The sequence below is a fragment of the Strix aluco genome, chromosome 3 (assembly GCF_031877795.1).
Source record: "Strix aluco isolate bStrAlu1 chromosome 3, bStrAlu1.hap1, whole genome shotgun sequence".
NCBI classification, from domain to species: domain Eukaryota; kingdom Metazoa; phylum Chordata; class Aves; order Strigiformes; family Strigidae; genus Strix; species Strix aluco.
The window spans coordinates 88,065,358-88,084,096 of record NC_133933.1 but is presented as its reverse complement, the minus strand read 5'-3'; the positions used below and the strand labels follow the sequence as shown (position 1 = coordinate 88,084,096).

The 18,739-nt window shown below is 41.2% G+C and overlaps 1 protein-coding gene across 3 annotated transcripts in view; it reads right to left on the bottom strand.

Annotated features, from left to right (window-relative positions):
• GPR63 (G protein-coupled receptor 63) overlaps positions 1-13,497 on the bottom strand; it is a 31,403-nt gene extending 17,906 nt beyond the window's left edge. For all 3 annotated transcript variants that reach the window (XR_012622587.1, XM_074819513.1, XM_074819510.1), the window contains exon 1: positions 13,176-13,497. The gene's annotated coding sequence lies outside the window, so the exon portion shown is untranslated. The remainder of the gene's footprint in view (positions 1-13,175) is intronic.
• Positions 13,498-18,739: the final 5,242 nt, after the last annotated feature.

Here is an 18,739-nt window from a genome sequence, read left to right as displayed (position 1 = left end):
CCCAGTTCACAAACCTCATATTTAAGAAAGACTTGTTTCCATGGAAAAGGTACTTCAGTAATAAAAGTGAGGGATTTTCACACTATTTTAAAAAAATAATTAATATTTTAATAAACCCAAACATACAAAAAGACACACATCCCCCTGCAAAAAAACCAAACCACTCACAACACCAAAACACAAAACACAAAACAAAAAAAAAAAACCAAACCTACAAAGAGAAGTATTACCTTACCAGGAAGAGGTCACCCATTAACTCATGTCATCTTCCACTTTGGTAGCTCAAGATCATATTTCCCTACTTAACCGAGAGCCGTTTAAGTATGCTCAATTAACTCATTTTGCATACAATATCAAAGTGCTTCCTCAGTTACAGAGAAGTTTATTTGGTCTCAGTTTCAATATGAAACTGATACTGAGAAAATACTGTATGGAATTTATCATCTAGCATGCAGGATAACTCTAAATAGAATAATAAATGTAACATATAATTTCTAATTTGATAGTAACTACTCAGCAACCACTGAAGAATTCAGTCCAAGAGACTTGTATCAATTTTTAAAACACTGAAACACACAAGATTTAATAACAACTCAAAGTTATGGCCAAGATTTATAGGAAAATAAGTGTAATGACATCCACCATAAAAGATCAGAAAATGAAACCCTGCCTCTGCACTCTCTATAAATCTCTTTATAAACCCTAAAATATTGTTAATGTTGAAATTAACATTATTCAGTGCATCAAAAAGAACACATACATAATCAGAAGCTATGCTTCTCCTATGAAAGGAAAAAAAGTATTTTAAACTACTGGGGAATGTTTGCAGGTAATTTTAAAGGATTCTGTGTATCAGGATACTACAGAGGGTTTCACAACTGTCAATAAAAATAGAATTTTTCTGCCTTTCTCTGGGACAGGTTAAAAGTTAAGTATTTTTATCTAATCTTCTGATTATTTTATCTTTATTTCTATCAAACCCACTTTTCTACTCCAGCTCTAACAGTCAAGCTTCTGGTAGCAGCTCCTTTACACTCACACAGCTGCTGAAAATAACTTCCATAGATTTTTTTGGCTATCAAATAATTACTGTTTTTCCCATTGAAAATCTTGTTGAATTTAACATATTTCTACAAAATCTCTCCAATAAAAGCCCAAACTGTTTGATTATACTTCATTATTTTGTTTACACAAAAAAGATTCACTTTAACAAGACTTGTTCTAGCACACCTGGCTACAGTACATTTACTTTAGTTCCCTCAAAATATTTCTCATCCAGGCTCACCAACAGTCCAAGAGCCACAATTAATCCTTCAGAACATTTTCATCTGGCTCACTGTCTTCCTCCTACTATCCCTTTCCTATGGGCACTTTGCAGCAACAGCTAATCTGATCCCAGCATGCTCTTTGTTGCCAGCTTTCTCATGGGTCCTACAGCTCCTTCCACCACATAACGAGCACACAATTTGTCAGAAGATGAGAAAGAGACTTCCAGGAAAGATGCAAGGCATCCATCAGGGAGCAAACAGCCACCACAACTGAACTGACTCAACCCTAAAGTCCCTCAGCAAAGGGGTAATTAAAGAGGAAAAGTCATGATTTACATACTGTGACAGCTGTAGTCTGCTCCTGGTTACTGTTTCCAGTGCCAAGACAGCAGCAGATTTTGATTCGTATGTAGACTGACAGTACTCACATCAATGCAATAAATTCAGTCATATAACAGGGAGGGAAAAGTTATAGAAGTTATAGTGCACTTAGTGCCATCTCCACAATGACCTCTGTTGACTACCTGGCTGAAAAGATCAGCAACAGTTCTCTCCAATGCACTCTAAATAACAGTTTAAACACTGCATGTTGAAGAGGTTTAACACCACTGGAACAATGACTCATTTTCCAGAATGTGTTTTATTGAAAACACTTGCATTTCAGTTCAGAAAGCATAGAAAGGCAATTCTACCGACCACCTGTATATACTTTAAATCTTTCTTCGGCCTTCCATTTCATATTTAACTCACAAACTATCTTTTCTTGGCAAGTTCTTACCATTTTCAGTCTTACAAAGACCTTTCCAGAAGTAGCTAAGGCAAGTTTCTAAAGCTTTACAGACTCAACCACTGCCTGTTCTCCTCCCAGCCCACTTTTATTCCTTTTCTTCTTAAGCAAACACAGCCTGTGAAACTCATGCATATTCAGTCCACATCAGTCTCATTTTGAATAGATATGCCCCATAAATAGTATGTCTGAATAAAGTTATAACCACTTGCCCGTATGCTTGAATTTATACACTTGTATGCATGGGATACAAATTCAAAACAGCAGAGCATGCTCTTGTGTTAGGTTTTTGTCTTGCCCTTCACTATCTATCTATCTGCTATCACCAGGTTTTTTTGGAAGTGGGTGCAATTCTGAATATATCGTATACAGATACAGTCCAGTCATTCCTTTTATCTTATATTTATCGTTAACTCACACAATGCTGAGAACATGGATACCATTATCTTCTCTAGTATTTCAGTTTTCAAGCCCAGCAAACTGCAAAGTAGGGACTTTGACTGCAGGAACACAAGACACTTAAAAGTAAAGCAAGCAATGTGCAATAGGCACGTTACTTTACCTCTTACATTGGAGACCTTGGTAAGTGAGAGGGGGAAGATCCACATCCTATCTATAAGCCTTTAAAAGTCTGAGGTCTGCAGGTGTTTCAGGCTATTCAGAACTCCTCCTGCCTTCTCCTTGTCCAGTCAGTCCATCTTACCAAAGCAGTGGTTGCTGTCTGTCCTCTGGGCTCAGCTTTCTTAAGTCTTTACCCTTGTAGCTACACGCTTAGCTAGAATGGTTAGCTATGTCTGCCCTTCTCTGGGGGAAAAAAAACAACCCTGTTGTATCAATCAATAGCCCTGGTTTTGAAACCTGATATATTTTCAGCAAAAACATTAGAAAAGAGCCAAGGTCTCTTCTTGGGCAGAGCAACTATCAAAACCACAATTGAATTCACTTGTTCTGAGCAACTTCATATATGTAAATCAGGGTATAATATAGATGTTAAACAGCTTATATATGAAGTTCAAAATCTGTAACTTCACCAGGTCTGTAGTAGCTCTGTCCTTTCCCACGTACATTGAAGAATCTGTTTATTTCCTAGTCCCAGTTTTTCAACAGGACCCTGCTGCTGCCAGGTCTTTGTTACACCATTATCTATCCACTGAGCAGAGTTTTAACGATTATTTTAGGATCTGTTTTACTGTACAGCTTTTGTCCATTTTCTAATTTTAACAGCAAATTTTTGTTCAGTGACCCACACACCAGGTGGTCTGAGTGGGAAGTTAAGGTACCTTTTGTAAATAGTAACAAAGCAATGAAAATTAACGAACTGTAAAATACAGGAAATTAACTTCTCATCACATCATCAATTTATCTACCCACCTAAATGAGTTTAAAATACCAGCTTCAAGCAGTCTCATGTTCTAGGGACACTCAGCTGCCACTTCATTTATAGTCTGTTTCCTTAGCAACACTATAATCCATCTGGCTGCAGAAAGCTAAATTCCCAAACCATATCCTCCTGTACACCGGAAATAGGCTCAAAAACATTTATATTTTAAACAGCATACAGTCATCATGATTAGTGAGCGTATAAATGAATCTGGAAAGGTAATAATGTTCTTAACACACACACACACGCAAACTCTCCCTGCTCTAGCTTGAATAAGTGATTCACATATTGAGAATGGCACAGTCTTTCAACTTCTAGGTGTTACAACAGCATCTCTTTCCCAATACTGCAGTCCTAAGCAAAGCTGCTTAAGAACTAAGTCCTGGCTCCGAGACAAAGAGATCTTGTATACCATCTTCCACAAAGAGTTTCAGAAATGAAAACATTTCTCTCATCTTTGTTCCACCACGCCCAGCTGAAGGAGCCTTCAGAACTGCACAAGGTGAATCTGTTCTTTTAAGACTTTTCTAACGGAAGTAATTTGAAAGACCTGGGATGCAATGCTATTAAAGGCAGCCAAAAAAACCTGATGAAAGTCGATCACATTACAAAGTAGAGCCACTTGTCTTAAAAATACTTACTCTTCAGGTTTTTGCATCTAAAACTATAAATATCATCTGTACAAACTAAAATAAAAATCCAGTCCCCAACAGCAACACTTAACCATTGTTATGAACATAAAAATTGCAAATTCAAAATATTCAGGAAAGCCAATTCAGAGACTGGAGGGTAACCAGCAATTCCCCAATGCCATAGTGAAGCTAAGATGAAACTGGATAACATCAGGCCTTCTACCACCAGGATGAATGGAAACAACTTAAAATGGCAGAATGCATCTTAAACATTCACCATTTTGCATGAATCTGGCAAATCCAAACTGGCAAAAGGAAATGTAGTTCTTGTCCAACAGGCAAATCAATCAGTTACGTAGAGCAGAACAACCTCCTCATTGCCTATATCTCAGACCCCATCAACAGCAAGCCAGTCTTTAGTCCAGAGAATGATTTTGCCACAAAGTGAATCATTTCAGTGATAAACTTCCATAGCTTTGCCCAACTCTACTGTACAGTGGTGGTATACAAGTCCATATTACCTGACCTCCTGACAGCAACTGAAAAGAGATTTGAGCTTTCATAAATCGGGAGTCTCCTCAAGTGAGGTACCGAGTGGTGTTTCTCACTGCGATGCACTGGCTAGCATCCCTCTAAAAAGTACTAATAGAGTAGCACAGTAGCACTTACTCTAGACACCTGATACTTCCCTCAGCAGGGAGGGATTTATCAGATGTTTTGGTGGTGGTTGGTTCCAAGAAACAAGCAGGCTGACTCTATCAGACAGAAGCAATGATAGTTCGTGTCTTTTCTCCCAGGTGAGGGAAGAAGTGGGTCAAATTCACAAACACTAGTCTAAAATCACTTACATGTTCAATCATATATATGTTATGTGAGTGACCACAGCAAGTTCTCAACTGATATGTTACATATATTTTAGAAAACATTTTCAAAGATGAGTTTAATCTTCTTCATGATGTAGATGACAGCTCTTCAAAATACTTGGAACACAGTGGTGTTGCAGTCCCCAGACTGAGTAGTGAACTGGATAGGCCTTCTGACAATGTCTGGCAACTTTAGTAAGTGCTCATCAATATGAAGCCCCAGCTCAAGACCTCAAGGAAGACTGTTTCCTTATTAGCATCTGTTTCCCCATCTCCATTTTCTTCCTACTAGGGCTGAGACTGACGTCACCTAATTTCAACACAGCTTTAAGGTAATCGCGTAAGTTTACTTAGCAGTCAGACAGAACATATGTTTCTGGAAAACAAATTCATCTAAACTGTTTCAGATATCTATTTTAATTATCTTGTTTCTTAACAGTACTGTATATGAACTCTACACTTCTATGTATCCACATCAGTCTGCATACATCTGTACTGCCTGAACAACTGACTCAGATGTATGCTTCTATATAAGAGCTGCATAATGCTCAATAGGTGCATTCCACAATTCTGTAGCTTCCGAAAACTACAAAAATTGCCCTGTCAGCGGCTGATACCAGCCTATCCCAGGAGTGATTCACCAGGCCCCCACTTCCTGGAGTTAGGGTGCTGGGATCCTCAGTGTGCTCTGGAGCACACCGGAAGCTCACGAAACACCACACTAGAATCAAGATCATCCATCTTCCTCATCGTTAGAGGTGCAAAATCTTGGAAGACCACCAAAGTGACAGGTCAGTCCCTGAGCCAATGCCTAATTCATATTCATTTACACTGGAATCAAGAAATGAAGAATCCAATTAATTATTCAAATAGCTGCATACCCAGGAACAGAGACAGAGTTTGAAAACAGAACAGAAAATAGAGAGAATATACAGGGGCTATTACATTTTCAGCCTTGCTGATAATAGATTGAAGTATATCACCATATTGCCAGTGTACCATGGAGATGTTTTTCAACTCTATCATTTGAGGTGGCCTTGAAAACACACATTTAACCCAGTTCATTCGGATCTAGCAGTTTAACAGAAGTGCTATTACCTGAGATTTCATGCTTTGATTTGATATTTCCAGAAAAGATTAATGCAGTCAGAACTTCCTTCTTATCTTATCAAAATTAAGGGAATGGGGAGGGAAAAGACTCTTAACTTCAGTCAGCAGATGCACTCAGCCCCATCCCTATCCTCTTAATGCAATGGAATTTTCTTATGGCAGATGCAGATGTCCCAATACCAGTAAGGCATATTACAACCTCTCCCTGTTATAAATACTCTGAACATGCCTTTATGAGTCAGTATTAAATATTGCCAAATTTCTTTCAAATGTCACCTCCTTATCATAAATGACACACTTGGAGCCTGAGCAGACACGCTGGATGAATTCAGTAGTGTGAAGGATGGAATTAACTTCTCAGCTCTACCAACTCAGGGACCCTTCAGATCAGAAATAAGGCAAGAGGTGGGAGGCCTCACTGCTACTCGGTTGATTTTGCTCCAAAAATAAACAGGTAGTTCCTCTCCAGGCCACACACAAATTTTTCCAGAGTACTCAATACAAGCACACATAGGTCTGGGGTCCCAGTGTGAATTTTTGAGAGATGTTTCAGGGCATGTCTTTGGCTAGATGTGGGAAGTTTGTGTTTTGGTTTGCAGATTTTTTTACTTTGTTTCTTAAAATCAACTTGGTAGTAAGACAAAGCACAGGAAATTTGGAATACAAATACAATTTGAAATCACTATCTGCACTTTATGCAAAAGTATATATATACACACAGTTAGTGATACAGGAATCAAAATATCATGAATACATTATGTGCATGTATTTCTAAACACATCCATAAATATCATGTAAGACTCCAAAAAAAAAGTCTAGAGAAAATTCAGAAGTGACAACTGACAGAAGAGTCTAAATCAAAATGATCAGGTAATAAAAGACTTGTTGGAGTATTACCTACTGAAGAATTTAATCAACATAAAATATCATGTGTTTTCAAATTACTTTTCAAGCCTTTGACAAAAAAAAGTTTTCTATTTTTCACAAGATATCATACTCTCTATCATTACACACAATGAACCTTGTACAATCCTTTGAAAGGGATAATTTTGCGAATTACACTACTGATGCAGAAAACTTGTAGCAATAACCACTTCTAAGTACTATCAGGTTTTTTTGAAGTTATAAGACAGCTTTAGAAAGACAGGATTATTATTTTGCAATTTGCATTAAAAATACACACTTTTTCTCCCGCTTTGTTGCAGTTTTCCCCTTGTACTCAGAGCAACCCAAACCAAACACCTTTTGTTTGTGAACTTTTTTCTATCACCTTTTTCCCTTTTCCTGTTTTTAAAATGAGAAGATAGCTTGCACAAGATAGTGAGGTAATGAAGATAAGTTACGGAGATATCACAGGGATGGACACCAGCACAGAAGACACACACATTAAAGTTAATTATTAAGCATTCAGAATGGGTTGTAAATAAGGCGTGTGACCATATATTGAATAATGACAAGAAAATAAAGGACTGCAAAGGTGCTCACTAAGAATTAACCTTGCCTAAATGTAGCTGTCCTAAAAGCTAGATAGCAAGGCTAAAAGAGCCATTGAGACTCTCGTGATACAAAGCAGAGAGACACTGGGCAAGTAATTCAGCCATATGTGGGATAAACCACTTTGTGGACAAGCTTATTTTTCTCCATTGGCTGTGCCTGGAAGGCTAGTTGAGACTACCTCAGTGTCACCATAGTCCTCTGCAGATTATTTCTAACAGATTCCTGAAAGGTAGCCTATTGTCAGAGGGTTTAAATTTGCTATGCAAGGGTCCATATACCTAACAAGGTTGGAAAAAAAAAAAAAAAAAAGAATAAAAAAAAAAAAAATCACAGGACAAGATAGCTAGCTTTCAGAAGCTCAGACTGAAAACTTAAAACTACCTCCTAAACCACCAGCATCCATTCACTGCACATAATGAGGCAGGCACCAGCTGGAAAATACAGTGCATGATCACGTGGAAGAAAGAAAAAAGAAATTTCAAACATCTCATCTGTTTCAAAAAGTAAGCCTAGCAAAAGATTTTTATTTTGCCTACATTTAAAAAAAAAAAAAAGTAATTCAACTGATCTGATAAGCATGCTATTGAATAAGGTCTGCAAGACTAGCTGGAAGAGGATAGTTTTTCACGTGTTTGGCAAAAGTTTTATATATTCCTGACAGAGAGTGTGTTATTAAGCACCTGAAAAAATCTACCAGATTCTTCTTGGAGGTTCACAGCAAAGGACGAGGGACAATGCACACAAGCTACAGTATGGGTAACTTCAATTAGGCCTTAGGAAAAAAAAATCACGGCGAGAGTGGTCAAACACTGGAACAGGTTACTCACAGAGGCTGCAGAATCTCCATCCTTGGGGATATTCAAAATTCAGGTGGACATGATCCTGAGCAACCTCATCTAACTTTCAATCTGGCTCAGCACTGAGCAGTGTGATGGCCTGCGTGACCTCCTGAGGTCTCTTCCAATCTCCATTATTCTGTACTTCTGTGCTCCAGCCTCAGCCCACTTAGGCTACAACAGCAATTATTCCTTCACCACAGCCTGTTAAATGTGAGTGCTGGATCTGAAAGCCTGTTTCCCCTTTGCTTTCTTGACCTGATCTGCTTGACCAGCTGTCCTGACCTATGTAACTAGATGGCTGCAAACTAGATGAGGATAAAATATTCTAACTGGCCAACTAAAGTGACTAGCAACTAGAAATTATATACGAAATCAACCAAGAAAGGGATCTGACAAAACAATGCAGGAAGCAGCTGGGCAACAAGGTGGTCCAGAAGAAGCTCGTCAGTAAGAGTGAAATATTGCAGGGAACACAACAGTAGAGTCACCAGATAGCACTGCGCTGTGGACAACAGACTGGAAACTAAGCCTCAGAGTTTCATCATACTCCTTAAGTCAGCTATATTAGATAAAAATTGTGAGGTAAAGTGGGTCATTTCATAATCCATGTATAAACCATGCTATTTCCCTTCATTGTCAAGTCACATATGGATCATGACCTACTGCTACAGCTCAGACAGTTCCTGCCTAAACTGGCATTTAGAGGTTCTAACTCGGATAAGAATGTAAGAAGTGATCAAAGATACCCCTGAAAAAAATACTCCTTTTGCTTCAGGGATACTAAAAAATAAAAAACCCATGGGGAAAATTACACTCCCAAAAACTATGTTAAAAAATAAATGCTATTAAAGTTTGAAAAAATCAAGCTCTGAAGACTTGAGAAGTAACAGTTTATGGAACCTTAATTAAACACTACGACACAGGCTTTAACTACATGACTACGTACTACTTATCCACACAGAATCCAGCTTCCTTTAGAAGGCCCGGTGCCCACCAAGATGAACAACTGTTCAAAACCTTGCTTCTTCCACAATTATTGTGTGCCACTATGTTATATTTAATCAACAATCCAAACCTTGCTTTAGTAACTCCATGGAGGAGAAAATCCAGGAAGAGATGCAAAAGTCATAACCATACACTAATTTTGGTTGCCCAATTTGAGATAAGTGCTCTGAAAAAATCAGATCCTAGATAGTACAAAGCACAGCTCCCAAAGGCCGCATCATCACCACTTCAAAGCCTTAAATTTCCAAATGCTTCTGTGCTTATGTGGTCTTAACAATATTTTGTTAAACACAGCTTGTGTAGAATATACATCCAGATTGTGGTAAATTAGGTTACAGTTATGCAAGGGATTTCTCTAAGTGCCATTCAAAACAGCAGGACTCCTCAGACACTTCAACATGTGCCTAAGTGTAAATACACTTTGCTACATCAGTGCTTTCACACAGAGGCAGAAAAAAAGGATAGCTCACCTTTCTCCTAAAGTACATGTTGAAATGTCGCAATGTTAAGATTTGTATTTTATGAGGTTTCACTCAAATTAAATTGACTGGAATTTCACTGAGACAAGCTGCCTGTTTGGCAAAGTACTTTAAAGCATTTACCAAGTTCCAACACGTATGTATAGTTTAGGTAAGTATCTAAGTGTCATCCTCAACTTGAAATGAAGAGACTAAACAATCTTCCTATTTAAGTTCAAACTATGCTACTAGCTAGGTTAGCAAAATAACAGCTGCCAGCAAATATAGAGAAAAAAATACAGCATTCTATTGAAGTATTTTATTTGTCTGTGAGAGTCAGTGAGACCTCACAGATCAATTTTCGATTTGATATTCTACTTCTGGATCCTACAACTAGGATTCCTTAAACAGTCACACTTCCTCCTGCCTCACTTTCCTCATTTGTAACAATTAAGTCTGACATCCTTTAGAATTGCTTTGAAATTTATTTATGAGACTATTGTGTGAGATTAACTACACATATCAATACTCAAAAAGCAAGCACAGCGTAAAATACAATGCACACACACCGTTTCATTATGAAACCAAACAGTGAGATACTGCAAAAATGTGAACCAAGACATACACTTACAGAAACATTATGAAGTACACAGGCTTTGTTCATACTTTCAGTGACAAAAAAATACAGTAAGCATGGTGAGAGTCCACAACTATTTATTTTGAACATCTATTCTGATAATTTTAACAGGCTAGTAATCTCTCCAGGCATCTAGAAGTAAATAACCTTCAAGCATTAAAAAAAAAAAAAAAAACAACAAACCTTGCTCTGCCCAACTTGCTACCTGTAGCAAATTAATTAGGATAGTAGCAAAACGGCATAGGAATGCAGGCTGTGGACATATTCGCATCCAGCCATCAGGATTGCTTATGGACACGCACTGCTCTGGGAGTACATTCCCAGGCAAGGAGAACAAGTCATGTACTCCCTTCCCTGATCCTGCTTACCCCTCCCTTATGGGCAAGTGGGAAAGCCACCAAGCCTTCACCTACTCCCTCTTCACCCACCTGCACAAGCGGAGAAGCAAGCAGTTCTGACAGTTCTAAGCAGCTGACTATGAAAAGCAGCATTTCATAGCGCCAGAGATCCTCAATGCAGGGAAATTAGATCACCGTGACAGAGCACAGAGTTAAAAGAGGCTACTAACAGTGTTACTGATAGACTATGTCCACACTAGTAAATCAAGCAATGCCAGGAACCGTTCCCAGGAAATGGAACTCACTCAGTCACGCAGACCACTGAACTGCTACAGCCTGGCAGAGCGTCCTTCTAACCCAGACCAGCTACAGCTCTCCCATGCAATTCTGAGCCATGATTTCGGATTTAACACAGGCCAGGAGCCAGTCCCAACCAGTAGCTTGTATTCAGCTATCCTGTTCTGGAAAGTAGGAGAGTTTAGCAGCACTGACAAGGGCTAAGCTGTGCCAGTCGGCTTTAGGACCAGAGAATGGTCTTGGGTACATTTAATTAACTGGTAGAGACACGGTCATAGCCTCTCCAGGCTTTATCTGCTGTTATTCTTAGAGGAAGACTTCAAAAGGGGGGTACATGCCATGAAGAATACAAGCGTAGCCTGATCAGCACTGCCTCACAAAAGTTATCTACACACTGCAGTATACAAGAAGAAAATTAGAAACGAGTAGAGCTCATCCTGGCTTTTTCCTGTTTCCTCTGAGCAGGCAGACCTAGCATATCATCTACCAATATGCACTGTCTCATTTATTTTCTCAGTTTAAAAAAAAAAAAAAAGTTCTACACATTTAAAATACTGTCTTACAGTAAAGCTACTCTCTAATAAATGAGTCATGCAAAATAGTGTAAGAAGCTGGGTATCTGAGGGTTGATCATTTGGCAGTAAATATTTCAAATGGAAGTTATTTAGAAATTATTATTCTTCTAATTCCTAGTCATCACCAAATCTGCTTCTGTAGACTAAAAATATAGTTACTGATAATTCTGCTATGTTATTCTAGAAACATAGCTACAGCAATGTTAGCAAATACATTTTCACAACAGTTAACTGCAAAAACAACTGTAAAAATACATTTGAGAACTGACAATACACAGCTATTCTGTGTTATCAATACTCTTTGAAGTCTCCTTACAATTTCAGATATCTAGAAACGGTCTATTTAAAACTGTCCCTTTCATAATCCAATGCCTCTGACACCTTTGCTCTAATGTCAGAATGTATACGATGTCCCACAGAAAATGCATTGTGCAAAACCCATTTGCCACTGTTTAAGCATTCATATTTTCAGTAAGGACAATTTTATTTAACAATCCTCTTGGGCACGAATCTAACGTGCCAGCTATACCTAACTCTAACCATTTAAAATGTGTGCGTTCCCTGTACCTTTACGCAAAACAACCGTTTTCTTGAAAAAGTGTTTTTACTGATTTACAAAGAAAACTTTATGATACGGTTGGTTATATACGTTTGCCTGCACTGGATCATCTTACTTTTAAAAATCAAGTATGAAGAAAACCATGTGGAACACCCAAATAAAAATTACACGCTCATTTTACAACCACCAATTGTTTTCCATTTACTTAAGTGAGGCACGTCTTTTATTCCGGGAGCGACATCGGGAGCGACACGCACACGGTACCGGCCGCCGGCAGGCTCTCCCTCATCAAGTTTTGCACCATCGAGAGTCTGAAGAGCAGGTGACAGAAAGCAGCCAGCCCCCCCCGCCGCCGTGTCCCTAACGACGTGTCCCGCCTCGGGGAGGACCAGCTCCCGGGGATGAAGCCCCGGCCGGAAGCGCGGCCCCCGCACACCGCCGCCGCTCCGCCGCCTCAGGAAACCCCCCGCGGCCCGCCCGGCGGCCCTGCCTGCCCGCACGGCCGCAGGACACGGCCGAGAGCGCCCACCCGGGGCTGGCGGCGCTCCCGTCGCCGGGCCCCGCTCTGTGCCCCCGGGCAGCGCCCGCCTGCCCGCCGCCGTCTCCCCGCCGCCGCCGCGGACCCCGCGCGCCGCTGACCGTTGCCCGCGAACGGCCGCCCGGGGCCCACGCACGCGCCTCGGGGCGCCGATCCCCGCACCGGCCCAGCCCAGGAGCACGGACCCGCAGTGTCCCCGCCGGGGCTGCAGCGCCCTCCCGGCCGCGGGAACCGGCATAACCGTGCGGGGGTCTCGGCGGTCGCCGCTGCAACTCTACCCGCTCCTGCCGCCCAGACCACCGCCCCCCTCGGCTCCGGGGCAGCTGCAGCCCAGCCCCGCCGAACTGCCGCCGGCGGACCCGGCGCGACGCCTCGCCCCGCCTCGCCTCACCTCACGGCGTGGCCGGTGCCCGGCGGAGCCCAGCGCAGCACGAGCCCGGCCTGAGCCCATTCCTCCGGGAAGTTCCCTGCCATCGCAGCGGCCGGGGAAAACAAAAGCTTCAAAGCCGGGAGCAGGAAGAGGAGGAGGAAGGGCAGCGCAAGCTGAGAAGTGAGGGGCATTGCTCGCCCGCCGCGCCGCTGCCCCCGGTTGCCGACCCCCCAGCGGGAGCCCGCTCAGCGCCGCCTCCCCATTCGCTTCGGCGGCGCCTCTGCTGCACAGGCAGCGCCGCGGAACCGCCGGACAGAGGAATAGGCAGGCGAGCCAGCGCCTGCCTGCCTGCCTCCCTACCGGCCAGCCGCCCCCTGCTCCCCGCGCCCGCCCGTCCCGCTCTCCGCAGCGCCGCCGAGCCCCGCCCGCGCCGCGGCTCCGCCTCCCGGGGGCGCGCGCAGGCTCCGGCCGAGCGGCCCCCGCGGCCCCCGGCGCTCCCCGGCGGGGCGGCCCCCGCGGTTGGGGCCGGCGGCCGGCGCCCTCCGAGCCCACTGCCCCGCACCTGCGGGCGGACGGGCGGCTTGGGCCGGGCTTCGCTGTGCTCTGCAGGGCCCCACCGTTCATTTCTCAGCGCCAGGCGTCGAGCGGGCTGCTCTTGTAAAGTTGGAGACAGCTCTTTTAAAAATCAGCATAAGAGAGATGCTGAAAGCAGGCTGAACAGTTGCAGGGGAGCATCAAGCCTCCTGCCAGGCAGGGACATAAATACGATATGCGCTTGGTGGTATTGCAGTCTCTGCGTACATAAAGAGTGGTTGTCTCAATATATTGAGCTGTGCCGGCTGATTTTTAAGCACTAAGAGAAGCCTTAACGTCTCCTCACCGCCCACATAGCTAACTCAGCGAGGAAGAGGATTTCAAGAACAGGTTGTAGTTGCTACGTTAAGGTCACGCAGTATGTGGAATGAGCAGCCATATCATCTCCAAACGGGGATATTGTGAATACCGATGCTGAGAAGTGCAAGGCAATAGCTAGTAATTGCAGGCCAGAGTCTGTGTGGTTCAGGGCAGCTTATTGTGGTTGTAGCTTTTTGTTTTATTTTCGTAATTAAAACATATTTGGCAAGACTCGCTATCTCATATTAAACGGTTTACAAGGATATAAATTGGTATGAAAACTGTATTATATTACAGAACTTGATGTCTGAACCAGGAAGAGTCTTTCGCAATCCCTTTTTCCATACAAACTGTACTTACCTGATTGCCAGCTAACACCAGATCACAACTGCTCACAGTGAACTCGGAATGTGACAGAAGAGAAAAAGGAAGCTTCTTATTCTCTCAGGTGCACCTCTTAAGCATGAAGCTGATGTGATGCCAGCAGCATGTTAGCAGCTACATCCACTGCTACTGTTTTGACTTTTGAGAAGTACAGCTCTCAATTGAGTTCAGCCGTCCTGCACCCGTAAGGCTTTGATTGAGAACCACAAGGCAAATCCAGAGAGGAAGCAGTTCTTTCTGGCTGCTTTAGAAATTCTTGACCAAGTAAATTTTCTTTATTCTTACATCTTCTTTAACAAGTAGATGTGAGCACTTTTTTGTTGTAATTTCCCATCAGAGGAAAATCACTGCTGAATTCTACTGTTGAGTGTAGAAAGAAAAAAACCTGTGGGCTGTATTTGTTTTCTGGGATGCATTCTGAACTCCTCCCATCTGAAATAAGCATAACTAACCAGTGAGAAACTGCCCCATTGGGGCTTCTGATTTGTTTTGCTGTGGTTGGCTAAAGTCTTTAAAGGCTTTTTCTAGCATAGGGGAGACATGATACATTGATTCAATTTGAAAATCCTCAGATATTATCACTGCACTCCATCTTGTGGAAGAGGCAACAACACATTTTAAAATGATCCTATAGCGATCTTTTTGAGTAATTAATTAACAACGTTTGATTCTTACTGCCAAAGCAAGTAACTACAAATAGCAGTGGATACAAGAAGTTGTTTAAGTCTCAATCTACCTAATTGTACCCAATGGACTTGTGTAAATGTCCCTTGGTTTTAGGTATGAGCTTCTCATCTCCTTTTGTTTTGGAAAGGAGCTTTAGAAAAGCATTCGAAGAATGTAGTTTGAAAAGAGAAACTAAAGCAGGAAGGAACCTGCTTTCTAGATGGGCATGCCAATGAACACCCCAGATTTGGAAGAGTCTTCATAAGGCCCCAGGTGGAGCAGGGATGGTGATCTGTGGGGATATATGGCTGGGGTAAAGATTCTGCTACACAGGATTGCTCTGTAGGGAGCTGACTGATTTGGGTTTTTTTTTGTTACGGCTGTAATAAGTACAATAATCTAGCTGTATCTGGGACTGTATATCTATCTGATCTGTGTTGGGGATCACTGTCTTACCCAAAAAAAACAAATGATGAGGTTCTCCCTGCCCTTCTGAAATTGCTTTTCGTGGGTTGTGACCTTTTCCCCCTTGATGTTCAGGGCTACTTGGGGAAATCAGAAGAGGTATTGAGGCAACAACTGTGAACCATAGCAAAGGCATATTCATACATATTTGTGTCTGGCTGGGTGCAGAGAAAATTGAGAAGCTTATCTGGATTCACAGCTATAGAAAGGTTAACCTTATAATAGTTGCCCTAGGACAAGCTTGAAGAGAAAGCCATTTAACTTTAATGAATAACTTAAAATACAAAGGGCTAGTTATTCCAACAGTTCCTTGGACGGAAGAAAAAAAGGTTTTCTTGAGAAAAGACTGTAGAAAAGCTTAGTCATTCAGACCCAAAAAAGCAAGGGAAAACAGGTCTTGCACAGGAGGAAGTTTAAGAGAAAATTCTATTGTACAAATTAGGATCCTCTGAATTACCTCACCCCAGAAGCAGGTTCCACAAGGAGGCTAAATTTAATAGGCAGATGTGAACTGTGCCTTTTTTTTTTTCTTTCCAGAACTCCCCCTCCTCTTGCAGTAACAGTAATGTACATGCCTCTCCCCGTGATGTGACATGAAACTGCAATGCTGAACCAAGCACTGGCCTTTTTTGTTTCATTTACCAGGGAGGGGCTTAGACAACACAGTGGTCAACTTGCTGACTGTCAAAACTGTGCTAAGTCCGGTAAGGTAGAATTGATCTGTTTTAAGTAATGCTTCAGTGCAAACAAAGCCTCGAAGGTGGAGTGTCTCTTTCTGTCTGCTATTATAACAGTGGAGACAGGTCTCATTAATTCCTGGGATAATACTAAGGGCAGGGAATCTTTGTTGGCAGTATTTGTTAGACTTTTCCAGACTCCTTGGTCATTTTCCTAGAGCAATGACTCATCACTTTATCACTGTGCTGATTACATTAAATTGTTGTTATTATTACAATATAAGTAACATAATGCTTATGCTAATTCATTTTGTGCGCAACTGTCAGAATTCTTGAAACAGTTGTCAATTGAAAACATCTTACATGAGCATTTCAGCATTATTTAGACTTTTCCTGATTGTTCTTTTCATATTTATGATATTCAACTCTGTTCACTGATGATTTTCTATATAGTATGTGAAAAATCAGAGCAAATGGTCAGACATTTTTTTGAAACCATTAGTATTGTTTGAAGGGAAATCAGGACATAACATGACTGCTCTAAAGTTTTTAATAAAATTCAGCCTCGCAGATTTTTTTCTTACAGAGCAGGCCAAAGAGTAATGCTGGGGCTGGGGTGGCAGGGAAGAGTTGTCCAAAAGAAAAAGTGTGCTTTTTAGAAACATTGAACATGAATGGCAAAATGGTGGAGTTAGATTTTTTTTTCCCCCCTAACAATAGCAACAAATTATGCTGGTAAACAGAAAAAATATCAAATGTTTAGAGATTTTATATTTGCACTTATTTTATTAAGCAGTTAGTTGTATAGAACACCAAAAGAGTCTTGAGTTTCAGGCTATCTGAACTCTGTACCCTGAAGAAACAGAAGACTTCAAAATGTGGTTTCTGGTATATCCAACATAAAAACCTTATTGTCCCTTTTGCCTGCTTTTTCTTTGTAATAGAAAGAAGTTGAAAATATGAAAAAACACAGCATAGTTTAACAACGAAGGGACAGTACCAAACTCTGACCTTGGTGGGGTTATTCATATGCTTGAAGTTACACAAATATTTTGTTCTGCCCATATGTGGAATGCAAGCAAGCTCACCACAGTAACTGGAGTGAGCAAAGAAAGACTGGGTGAGTAAGGATTATAGTGAAAAAACAATCTGCTATTTTGAAATGGAAATTTATGACATTTATCTGAGAATTGATGCAAAAGGCTTGTGAACTGTAGCTGAGTTTGAAATGTAGCATGAAAATGCTTTCACACCTTTCTCTAGAAAAATTAGGTCCTCTAGAGCTGCTTTTGCAGTGTAGCAAATAGCAACTAGTCATTTCCTCACAGCTTCAGTACTTAGTTTTCTATTCTGTTTTTATTCTGAGAGTAAGAGAGAAAGAGAAAGCATTTGAGCAAAATTTGTGTCATTGCCAAGTAAATATGAGATCATTTATTATGTAATTTCAGGTATCAACATACATTCTCTTTTGGCCATCTGACTGCTATTGAAGTCATTCCTCTTTTATTTCTCATAGCAAAAATGAAAAGATGGTCAACAAACCTCATAAATTCACCTTCTCAAAGGTCATTTGCTGCTTCAGTTGCTGCTGTTTGCCTTTGAAGCAAGATAAACCAAAGCTCTACTGCATCTGTGTGCCACTCACATCTCCATGAAAACAAAATGTTTTGGGAAAATTCAGCATTCAACTTCCAGTCTATAAGACCCTGAAGTGTCTGGGCTGTAACTTCAATCCTTCATCAATTATAATAATTTCAGAAGCTTGTGGAAGTGGAGGACATGGCAGGAAATAGTCTCCAAAGTGGTATTTTGCCCCCAAAACTCAACTCTGAGAACTACGTCTCTTCATCCCGTGTCCCAGTTTTAAAAAAGGAATGAGACTGACAACACTTCTCTTTGTTTACTCTCCCATAAGAGAACCAGCTGAACTCCCCTTGTAGTTAGTGTGCTGGGCACTTTCTGGTATTTCTGATCTTGGCAGGAGAGGCTACATCCAGTATTACTAAAGTCAATGTACTCTTTTTAATATGACGTTTGTTCCATTTTGTTCTTTAATCCAGGAAACGAGGGTAAAAAAACTCTTGAGCCATGGACTTCCTAGAGATGAACTATAAACTTCTTTCCCTGCTTTCTGCTCTTCTCTCCCTCCAGTTTAGTGTTTCCTGTGCTTCCATGAAGAGGGTGTAATAACAGAAGTGTAGTCTTTCCCCCCTGTCCAGATCCCAGCTGTGTCTGGTTTTGTAAATTTGCTATTTCATCACATTCAGACTAGATTTATATATACTCCAGTTATTCAATACAATTTTCAGTAAAACCTTTATGGTACATATTGATATCTTTGGTTTTAAAACAATTATTTTTACTGATAACAGGAATTTAAATAACAGTCTTTATTTTCAGCAAATGCTTTGGGGTCCTTACATTATAGCCTAGTGAAACTAGCTGGCATGACTTTCCAATGTTTCAATGCAGGGAACTGTCTACAGCACAGTGTTTGAA